Genomic DNA, 10,726 nt, shown 5'->3' with positions numbered 1-10,726 from the left:
CCTTTGGCTCGTGTATGGATGTGAGAAGCATTGTCTTAGACAGTTTCCCACTCAACACTCAAGCAGGTGTTGAAGCCCTTAAGACCAAAGAGAAGCATGATTTGTTGTTTGGATTCTGAATATCTCCATGTTTCCATGTCATTGTTTTATTTGCATCACTGGTCTGTTCAATCTCAGGTAAATGAGGTCTTTTGGGTTTTAAACTAGTTTTTGTTTACACAGAAAGGTTGGTGACTAGACACTGCAGCCATTTTTCTTCACAGCTTCAAGACCTTATTGGTTAGTAAAAAGGGCCTCCACATCTGGAGGGTAAAGTGTGCCATTGACCTTGTGGGCTCACATTTATATCTAGAGAAAGCCATATTAAATCAGACTGCAATAGAAATTATGAATGCTACTCTTCTGTTTAAAATAAGTAAAACAAAATATAGGATCATGTGCTAAATCGCTTTGGAGTACCTTTGTGTTTCTAGTATCATATGCTGGCTTAAGTCTATCCCAGCTCATCTCTTTCATCAAGAAAGAAAAATGTTGTTGAATACATCTTTTTGGTAATCTTACTGTGCTAGAATAAGCATTGTTGGAAACTAGCTGTTGTGACCTCAGATGTAATGTCCTATGTATCTGAAAGTTATCTGTATCTGTTTTGAATATTTGTTGTCAAGAGAACTGTTTCTTCATGCACTGAGTTAGTAAAATATTTCAGTACTGTCATTAGAAAGTTGTTTTCTCTCTTCCTGTCTCATGCACACAGAAAAAAAATTCAGCTTAGTCATTCATTTTCTAGTAGAAGCTCTCCCCAGCTTGCTTTCAGATGCATGCGGTACACTCCAAACAACTGGAGGATTATTCAAAGCAGAAACTTTGTGAACGTGAATTTAATTTGTTATGTCCCTGCTACTTCCTCTTGCATGATGTGGGTAAATGGTATGATGTTCTTTTAAAATGAAATCATGGCCAATAAAAAAAACGTGGTTCCATAACTTTTCTGCATTGCTTTCCTGTGAAGAGCCTACCAGGCTTCTCTTTGACATCAAAGTATGAATGCTGATGCACAAATTAAATGGTAACTGAATCAAGGAGAGGCGTGGATATTATTTGAATATCTATGATAATTTTCTCATTTGTCAAAAACACTGATGAGCTTTGACACCTTCAGCGCATTGTCGGATCTTAAATAACTTCCGCTATTGGAAATTAGTTTTCCTTAGGAAGAGAAAAGTGTCATTCCTTTGAAAAAAACACAGGCTTCTAACTATGGCTTAGTGAGAATGTGCTTGGGTCTTCATATACAAAAAGAGTTAAAAGCTGATTTACAATGACATCAAATATATCTCTGGATTTGAAATTAGTGATACATGCAAAACTTTTTGGGTGGCAAATTGCACGCAGCTAAGCCTTGTTTTATTTGCTCAGAGACACATCAGTAGTTGTGTTCAGCATAAAAACATTAGCTTATGTTAGAAAAAGAGAAATAACTATACATCTCATAGGAAATACTGATAACCTTTCTTCTAGGAAAGCCATTCCTTAGGATCATTGTGTGGTGATGTGTTTGGGTTGGGATTTTTTGCTTGTTTGGGTTTTTTGTTGTTGTTGTTGTTGTTTGGTTTTTTTTTTTTTTTTTTTTTAACTAACAAAAGCAGCTACAGGATTTTTACAGGGAATCAGTACACACTGTTCACCTTCCATAACACTTAATTAGACTTTGACTCCAGCACTACTAAAGACAACATGCTAATGCAGCCTCACAGAATCACAGAAACATTCAGGTTGGAAAATACCCTCAGGATCACCAAGTCCAATCAATAGCCCTACTCTACAAGGTTCACCCCTAAACCATATCCCCAAGCACCACATCCAAACAACCTTTAAATACATCCAGGGTTGGTGACTCAACCACCTCTCTGGGCAGCACATAGAATCGAATTGAATCAAATTGAATCGAACAGAATCAAATTAGAATAGAATAGAATAGAATAGAATAGAATAGAATAGAATAGAATAGAATAGAATAGAATAGAATAGATTTAATAGGTTGGAAAAGACCTTTGTGATCATCAAGTCCAACCTATCATCCAACACTATCTAATCAACTAAACCATGGCACCAAGCACCCCACCCAGTCTCTTCCTAAACACCTCCAGTGATGGTGACTCCACCACCTCCCTGGGCAGCCAATTCCAATGCGCAATCACTCTCTCTATGAAGAACTTGCTCCTAATATCCAGCCTAAACCTCCCCTGGCACAGCTTGAGACTGTGTTCTCTTGTTCTGGTCCTGGTTGCCTGGGACAAGAGACCAGCCCCCACCTGGCTAAAATCTCCCTTCAGGTAGTTGTAGAGAGCAATAAGGTCTCCCCTGAGCCTCCTCTTCTCCAGGCTAAGCAACCCCAGCTCCCTCAGCCTCTACTCATAGGGCTTGTGTTCCAAACCCCTCACCAACTTTGTTGCCCTTCTCTGGACACGTTCCAGCAACTCAACATCTTTCCTAAACTGATGGGCCCAGAACTGGACACAGGATTCAAGATGTGGCCTAACCAGTGCTGAGTACAAGGGGACAATCACCTCCCTACTCCTGCTGGACACAGAATTTCTGATACAAACCAGGATGCCATTGGCTTTCTTGGCCACCTGGGCACACTGCTTGCTCATGTTCAGCTGCTTGTCATTAGAACCCCCAGGTCTCTTTCTGCCAGACAGCTCTCCGGCCACACTTCCCCAAGCCTCTAGCATTGCTTGGGGTTGTTGTAACTCAAGTGCAGGCATTTGGCCTTGTTAAAGCTTATCCCATTAATGTCAGCCCATTGATCCATTCTATCCAAGTAAAGCCTCCCTGTCCTCATGCAGATCAAGACTCCCACCTAACTTAATGTCATCTGTAAACTTACTGATGACACACTCTATGTCTTCATCAAGGTCATCAATAAAGATTTTAAACAGCAGAGGTCCCAACACTGAGCCCTGAGGAACACCGCTTGTGACCAGCTGCCAGCTGGATTTAACTCCTTTGACCACCACTCTTTGGGCCTGTTCACCCCGCTAGTGATTTATCCAGCAGAACCTGTGCTCATCCAAGCCACAAGCAGCTGTTTTGTCCACAAGAATTCAAGGGTAGCTCCTTCATTTATTCTGAGTTCCAGGTGAGGTGTTTGAAATGATGATGGATCAAGAAACTGTTTTTTACTGATTCCACTACAAAACAACCATCTTAGGGGAACCAGAATAATCATATTAGACTGTTGTGGTCATTGGAGAGGGTTGAAAAGCCAAAGAAGGAAAGCAGGTGATTTTGACAGGTTTCATTTTCCAATGAAGCTAAATTAATTTTTTGGAACCAGCCTCTGACTTCTTACTAAAAAGATACAGAAGGACAATTCCAGTGCTTAAGCTGATGTAAACTACATTTTTGCATGTGTAATGGGTTGAGCCTTAGCTGGGAGTTAAAAGCCCAGATAGGGGAAAGGCTGAGAATCTCTCCCCCACTTCCCCTCCTCCCCCCAAAACAGAGAGGGGGGAAAAAAAGGGGGTAAGGAGCAAATCCACTAAACAATAATCTGGAGTCGGCTTGGAATTAGAGAGGTGAAGAATTTTTCTTTAAACTATATATATATATATAACAATAACAGGAAAGGTTCACAAGGGGCAAGGAACAAGGATGGATGGGAAGGGGACAAGAAAGAATAATACAGAAACCAGCCTTTCTGTATGGAGGTGTGGAGGCAGCAGGGAGAAGGATCAGGTCCGGCCATGTGGCTGAGGAGCAGGAGGGCAGATGCAGCAGCTCTCATCCAGCAGAGGCAGGAGCCAAAAGGAGACCCCACAGCTATGACGTCCTGCTTTTTATACCCTAGCTGGGCAGGGAGGGGGAGTGGAACAGACTCAGCTTCCTAGGGGAAAACACCCCACAGGGAGGGTAAAGTACCCGCAGACCCTCCACCCAGCTTTGTTTTCAGAAAAGGGCGTTAACCCACCACAGCATGGTAAAAGTACACTTTTTCAGGTAAAATATTCTCTAAAGGAGAAGAAGAAAAAAAAAAAATCAGCAGCATGTCATGAGTGGTCCTGGTGAAAAATCACTCCAATTATGGATGTACATTAGTGATGCGCTTAGAATCATAGAATTATAGAATAGTCTGGGTTGGAAGGGACCTCCAAAGGTCACCTAGTCCAACCCTCTCTGCAGTAAGCAGGGGCATCCTCAAATAGATCAGGTTGTCCAGAGCCCTGTTGATCCTCACCTTGAACATCTCCAGAGGTGGAGCCCCAACCACCTGCCTGGACAACCTCTACCAGTGTTCCACTACCCTCATGGTAAAGAATTTGTTCCTAATATCCAATCTAAATCTGGTCTTTTCTAATTTGAAGCCACTGCCCCTCGTGTTATCTCTACAGAGTTTTGTAAACAGTCTTTCTCCATCCTTCTTTTAGTCCCCCTTCAGGTACTGGAATGTTGCTATTAGGTCTCCCTGGAGCCTCCTACTTCTCGGGTGCTGGTCCTGGGATGCAATGGCAAGCCTTACTGCAAGCTCTCAACCTTAACTGACAGCAATGGAGGCACAGACTATATGCTTGGGGCAGATATTAAATATCTAACTTAACAGCTGAGTGCAGTGATGCTCAATGATTGGTTGTCCTAAGGAAATGCATTGTAATAGCTTAGTTGTTTTGTTGTTTTTTTGGGTTTTTTCTCTTGAAGTGCCTCATAAATCTCTCTGAAAGTGGGACTTAAAGGAAAGCTACTGGACAATGTTGGCACAATGCTATCCTGTGTATTGGCAACCCAAGGAGGCTTGTGGCAAGCATCAATAGCCCCAGTTAAAAGACTCAATCAAGATTTTTGTTTTGTTTTCTCCTATGGTTGCATCTGCATTCAGAAGTTCTTTCTTGAAGATAGTTTTTCTAAACTTTATCTGTGGTGATTTTACAGGTGATTTCAAACAGGTTCTGAAAGCGCAGCTGAGGAAGACAAATGGATGGAGCATATGGTGTTAAACACTCATATGTTTTCTTGAGCCTTCAGTATTTAGTGTGATGCAGAATCCTGCTAGTGTTATGGGATGGAAACAGCTTTTCCAGCTGAGGTTTGCTTCCCCCCCAAACCATATTTTTATGTGATAGGGTCAGATATAGTAGTACATTTGGCAAGCTCCAGCTGCAACAGCTGAGAGAGTTTTGAGTCAGAAAAGGACTTAATTAAAACTTACACATTTTAGCTGAGTTATGAACATGGCATGCAACAACTTAAAATGTAGTTAATTTCTATTTCATTTTTAATTAAAAAATATTTTAAATTTGCTCAGAATGGAACATTACCTTTCAGCCCCAAGTCAAACCCAAGCAAAGGTGAATCTGCATGAGAATATATACTGAAATAGAATTAAGACTCTATATTCTGTTTTGGTTTTCACTTTATTAGTGATGGAAGTAGACAAACTGTATAAACACTGCATATTTCATCAAGTAAGCCTCATCATGAAGAGGTGGATGAGATGGGACTTTTTAGTATTCCACTTTCATAGCCTGATAGGCTGTGTGCCATATTAAGGGCACGGACCCAGTGGTGTCAAGGAAGGAGACTTGACGACAGCTACAGATAGCTCAGAGCATGGTCAGGATCTCTATATTGCAAGAATACACACAGCTTATATACCCCCAACAGCAGTTGAAAGCAAGCATGTTTTTAGCAGTACAATTCCATCTTACTCACACAAAATTTATCTAAATGGTAATTGGTTAAGAATTTCAAACATTTGTACTACAGAGATCAACAACAGATGCCCTTTATTTTGTCTACTATGTACTCTAGTGCCTTCTGAAGTTTTGTTTTAATGAGCACATCTGTTTCTTTACCAGAACACTGTGTTTCAGACTCAAAAGTGATTAACTCATTTTCTTCAACCCCCACATCTCCCCTTTTCTTTAATATAAAAAAAGCCTGCTTCAAAGCACAATTAACTGTAGCTTTCACACAGTGTAACAGACAAGGAACACAGATTAAAATACAAATAAAAATTAACAAACATTCCAAACCCAATTTTACCTACTGTAAAACCCATCCTTGTAGTCCTCCAAAAAGATTGTCAAACAGATTAAATCCATCATCCTGTTTGAATTTTTTAACTCCAACCTGTTAAATCTTGAATTCTCCTATGTATAGACTCAGAATGATTGGTAAGATTCGTACAACACAAATCACCAAAAGCATGACAACCATGTGCTAATAATAAAAAAATAAAAAATCTATAGCAGCCCTATTTTGGGCTGCTATAGTCAACATCTAGTAATAGTCCACTTAAAGCTAGAGAGGTGGCATTACTTTGTTTAGACAAACAACATCCCAATTTGTTAAGAGTTGTCAGTGCTTGAGCAGCAGCAACCCCAGGTGCCAATATTTTTCAGGACCCCAGAAATCTTTATCATCTTTATAACCAGGTTGATAGGCATGAACATTTCATTTATGCCATTTAAGTTTAGGCCATATAATAATTGATGCATTTGGTGTTAATATTGTCAACCATACTAAACTACAGGGTCCCCCTTGATATGCGAGGGGATGCCAGACCACGGTCTATCCCCACAAATTAAAAAGAGACCATGAAGTAGGCTCAGTGCCCTGTTGCTGGACTTTGACACATTTACAGCAGTACAATTGCACCAAGGACTACTATTTCTATAGGCAGCTAAGCCACTGTTTACAGATCGACTTAATGAGCTATTTTTCCCACTGTAATTAAAATAGAAACAATAATCCATTTTAACCATCCCTAATAAACCCATTTCTTGCAGTTCTAACCCACTGTGCTTCAGATATGGTGTCCATCCGTCCCATGCTTCAACAAGATTTTTAGAATTGACAACTAGAGCCTTTTCTTTTGCTGGTTGCAGATTACTGTAAAAAACCAAAAAGTTTTTGAACTGGGGATCTAAGATCTATCCAATGATTTCAGAAACTGAGGACATAACCTGCTTTTGCTACCCTTTTCTGATTGGACATACCCACACTCTTAAATTTAAACCACTAAACCAATTTTTCAGAATTAACCATTTGAGATTATTACTTAACTATGATATTCTGGTGAGTTAACACATGAACCCATGGGAATGTGCTCCTTGATCATGCAAGAATCAATCAATCATGGTATTCAGTCCTAATTCAGATGTCCTCTGGTGTTGTTTACATGCGCTCAGCCTCAGATTGATGCCATCGGTCTCAATTCAGCATGACAGTCAATGTGGTCAGTCTTAGGTCAGTTAATTTTCAGCTTCATGGGCACTGCTGTCATCACAGTTGGTCTTCATTCAGCTGTGGTGTTTCTGGTGGTTGATTCCTGCAATGTCAACTCAGATGTCTGCAGTACCGAGTTGTAGAACCGACCTCTCCAGCTCATTACATGGGTTGACTTTTCTTGCAGGTATCACTGGGAATCTGTAGGTGGTAAAATACACACACACATTCTTTTCCTGCACTAACAAATCTACTGGCCTTTCTGGGTTGAATCTCTCTCTGTGTTTGGTTGGTTTTTGGTTGTTTTTTTAGGTGGTAGTCAGATACTTCTATGTATTTATTTTTCAGAAGGAAATCTACCTACCTGCTCTGAACTCCCCTACAACCTATATAAGTGGAGCACATGGAGTGCCCCCTTAAACAGCTGTTTCACAAGCAGCTTAGGAAATGGGAGAGACATAGTCAGATCACTACAATTCAATGTTCATCAAAGCTAAAACTCAGAATCACAGAATGTATCTGGTTGGAAGGGACCTCAAAGATCATCCAGTCTTATCTTTGATGCAGCACTCAAGGGCCAACATTAAATCGTGTCTCTAAGTGCCAGGGCCACATGTCCCTTGAATACACCCAGGAATGGCAATTCTGCCAGTGCCCTAGAAAGGGAAGAATAACCCTTTCAGTGAAGAAATGTTTACTAATATCCAGCCTACACTTCTTGTGCTACAGCTTGTAACCATTTCCTCTTCCTGCTGGCCACAGCACTCTCTTGGATTTGATTTTTTCCACCTGCATGAATTGATCAAAGCCTCTTTAAGGCTGACCATAGAGTGATCATTAGTTGCTTAATGTTGTGTTTTATTTCACAGAGATTGCAAGTGTTTTCTGCTTTAAAAATTCCTTTCTATGCTAATTTCATTCTTGGTGAGACAACACAGTCTAACCTCACTTGAGGTATTTAACAGATGTTGCATGGGCATTAAATTAACCCTCAGCAGAAGTGGGACATCAAGGATCTCACATGAGCTTCTATTCCAAGTCAGGAAATTCACTCAGTTAAGAGTATTTACTCTACTATTTTACTTGTGATTATCATAGCCTCCACAGATCAAGGACTCTTGAGAAAAAGCAATGAAAAATTTACTTCTTGGCTTGATTGCAAAAAACTCATAAATTATAAAACTTCTTAGAACTTATATTAACAAGTCATGTAAGAGATCCATGGAAAGCAAACATTTTTTAAGTCCTCTTCCTACTTCTCTCCCATTAGTAGCTCTGAGTGAAGGGTCAGGAGAGGTTGTAGCTGGAAATGAAAGCAATATTTAAAGCTGAAGAAACACAGTTCATTGTGAGTGATGTCTCCTAGTCCTGTGCATGGTAGTAGTCACTGTCAGTCAGGTGACTGGAAGTCTCTGATTAAGACTAGATTCTCCATGGAACAAGGCTGGGCTGAATTCAGGTTATCTGTTATGGTACCAGGTGCAGAACCAGGGAAACAGTACAGGCCTACCAGTAGGGACGAGCTTCACAGCAGATATCCTGTGCTAGAATACTATTTTCTGGTCAAGAAAAGAGAAATGAGAGAGCTTGTCTTCACTGATGACTGTAAAAGGCTTAAATCCTGTATGCCATGTAAATCCCTATCTTTGTTCTATCCAAGAGAGCACCCAGATTTTTTTTACTAAAATAAAAATAAAACATATGAGAAAGGGCACAAACACACTACTACTGATGTTGCACATGATGGGGCAGGGAATGGCTTTTCAGTGAGCCTGAGGGACCCTTGAGTTTCTCTAGAGAGGCAATTATCTAAGCAGTGAAGGATCTGCAATCACCAGGGGAAGTATTTCATAACCCTGGGAAGCTCTGGGCTAAACTGTGGGTGTACTGAAAGTGCTGAACAGAGCTTAAGCATTATGTGTTCATTTCTTGTGTCAGCTAAGCTCTGCTGGAAAACTCAGCTGCTTTCCTTCAAGAAGGCCCATTCCCAGCTCTGCCTGGTGACCACAAAACAAAATACGATCTCTAAATCACAAGCTCCTTGACCCCAACTGTTTCCCTTACCATATCTCTCTCCTTTTCAGTTGGAAGGTGAAAAGATGAGACATTGCCAGGTGAATTATTTTTTTTAAAATCATCTCTACTTGTACATTAAATAGCTCTTATATCTCCACTGCCACCTTATGTGCAGGGTTCATGCATTCAGCGGATGCAGAGCTGGGACACTTAGCCTCACAGTGGCCACTTCATAAGATTAATATTTCTTTGTTCTCTTGTCTTTATGCCAGTCACCTCAGGCACATTAATCAGCTATTCTCAGGCAGAGAAGAAGATGGCGAGGAAAGAGTTTCAGACAGTGCTGTACACTGACAGCTGTGCAAGCTGATACCCAAATTTCTTCTGAGAGACCACCCAGAAACTGCATACTGCAGCAGCAGGTTCTTCAAATGTCACCATAACACAAGTAAATGGCAGCATACAGACCTTGATACTTTTCTACCTGCTTCCACACCTCCTTTCCTACTACTTCAATACTTCTTCCAAAGGTCTGCCTAACAACATCCTATCTCATTGGTTACCAACATGTTTAGTGAGAACCTGGGACTTTCTCCAACTTCTGAGGAAGAGGGCATTTGATTTGTTTAGGAGACTGATGGTATCCTTTGGGAGACAGCCCAGAAGGACGAGGGAGTCCAGGAAGTCTGGACTTTCCTCAAGAGGGAAATCATTAAGGCACAGGAACAAACTGTCCCTGTGCCTTGGAAAATGAGCCAGTGAGGCAGAAGACAAGTTTACAGGTGTTAAGAATACTATTACTGTCTGCTGCTGGTAAATGCTTGATGTAAACTTTTCATCAGTTAAAGAACTGTAATTGTTCACTACTTTTCAAAGCTTTCTGAATGCAAGAACATTTGGTAGAGATTTACTTGGTGGCAGTCTTACATGCCTTTTCCTGGCTGTACTGCTCTGAGCTGTCAGTCCCAGCACATCCAGCAGTCACCTGGGCATCCAATCTCATACCTCGGCAGCTCTCACCCTGCTGCTTTCAGTTCCATTATGTGCTCCTTATGCTGCCAAGGTCAGATCAGTATTGTGCCAGAAAATTTTCTGAGAATGCAGTGGGTCACTGTGACTGTTTTAGGCTGTGCCTTTAAGAAAGGGACAGTTGCTGGAACACTCTGGCTGAATGTTTTGGTGAAATAATGAAAACAAGATATTCTAAACGAATTTCATTGATAGATTGGTAGAATGCAGTTTTCATTCAGTTTGAGTCTCAGTCTATCTGTCTTTTTCAGACTGTCTTTTTCTGTCTCTCTCTGAGCAACCGCTGTGCTGGACGGAGTTAACCTTGAACTAACAGATAAGAAGCTAATTCTTGCATACGTTTTGAGCTAACAGAATTTCCTCCTTAATAATTACCTTTTCTCTCTCTCTAACCCTTTTTGGGGAAAAAAGGGAGGTAGGGGGAGAGAGGGGGTACAGAGGGGGGACCCTCCTG

This window comes from Dryobates pubescens, chromosome Z (genome assembly GCF_014839835.1).
Source record: "Dryobates pubescens isolate bDryPub1 chromosome Z, bDryPub1.pri, whole genome shotgun sequence".
NCBI lineage: Eukaryota > Metazoa > Chordata > Aves > Piciformes > Picidae > Dryobates > Dryobates pubescens.
The sequence above is the reverse complement of the archived record's forward strand: the minus strand, read 5'-3'. Positions refer to the sequence as shown.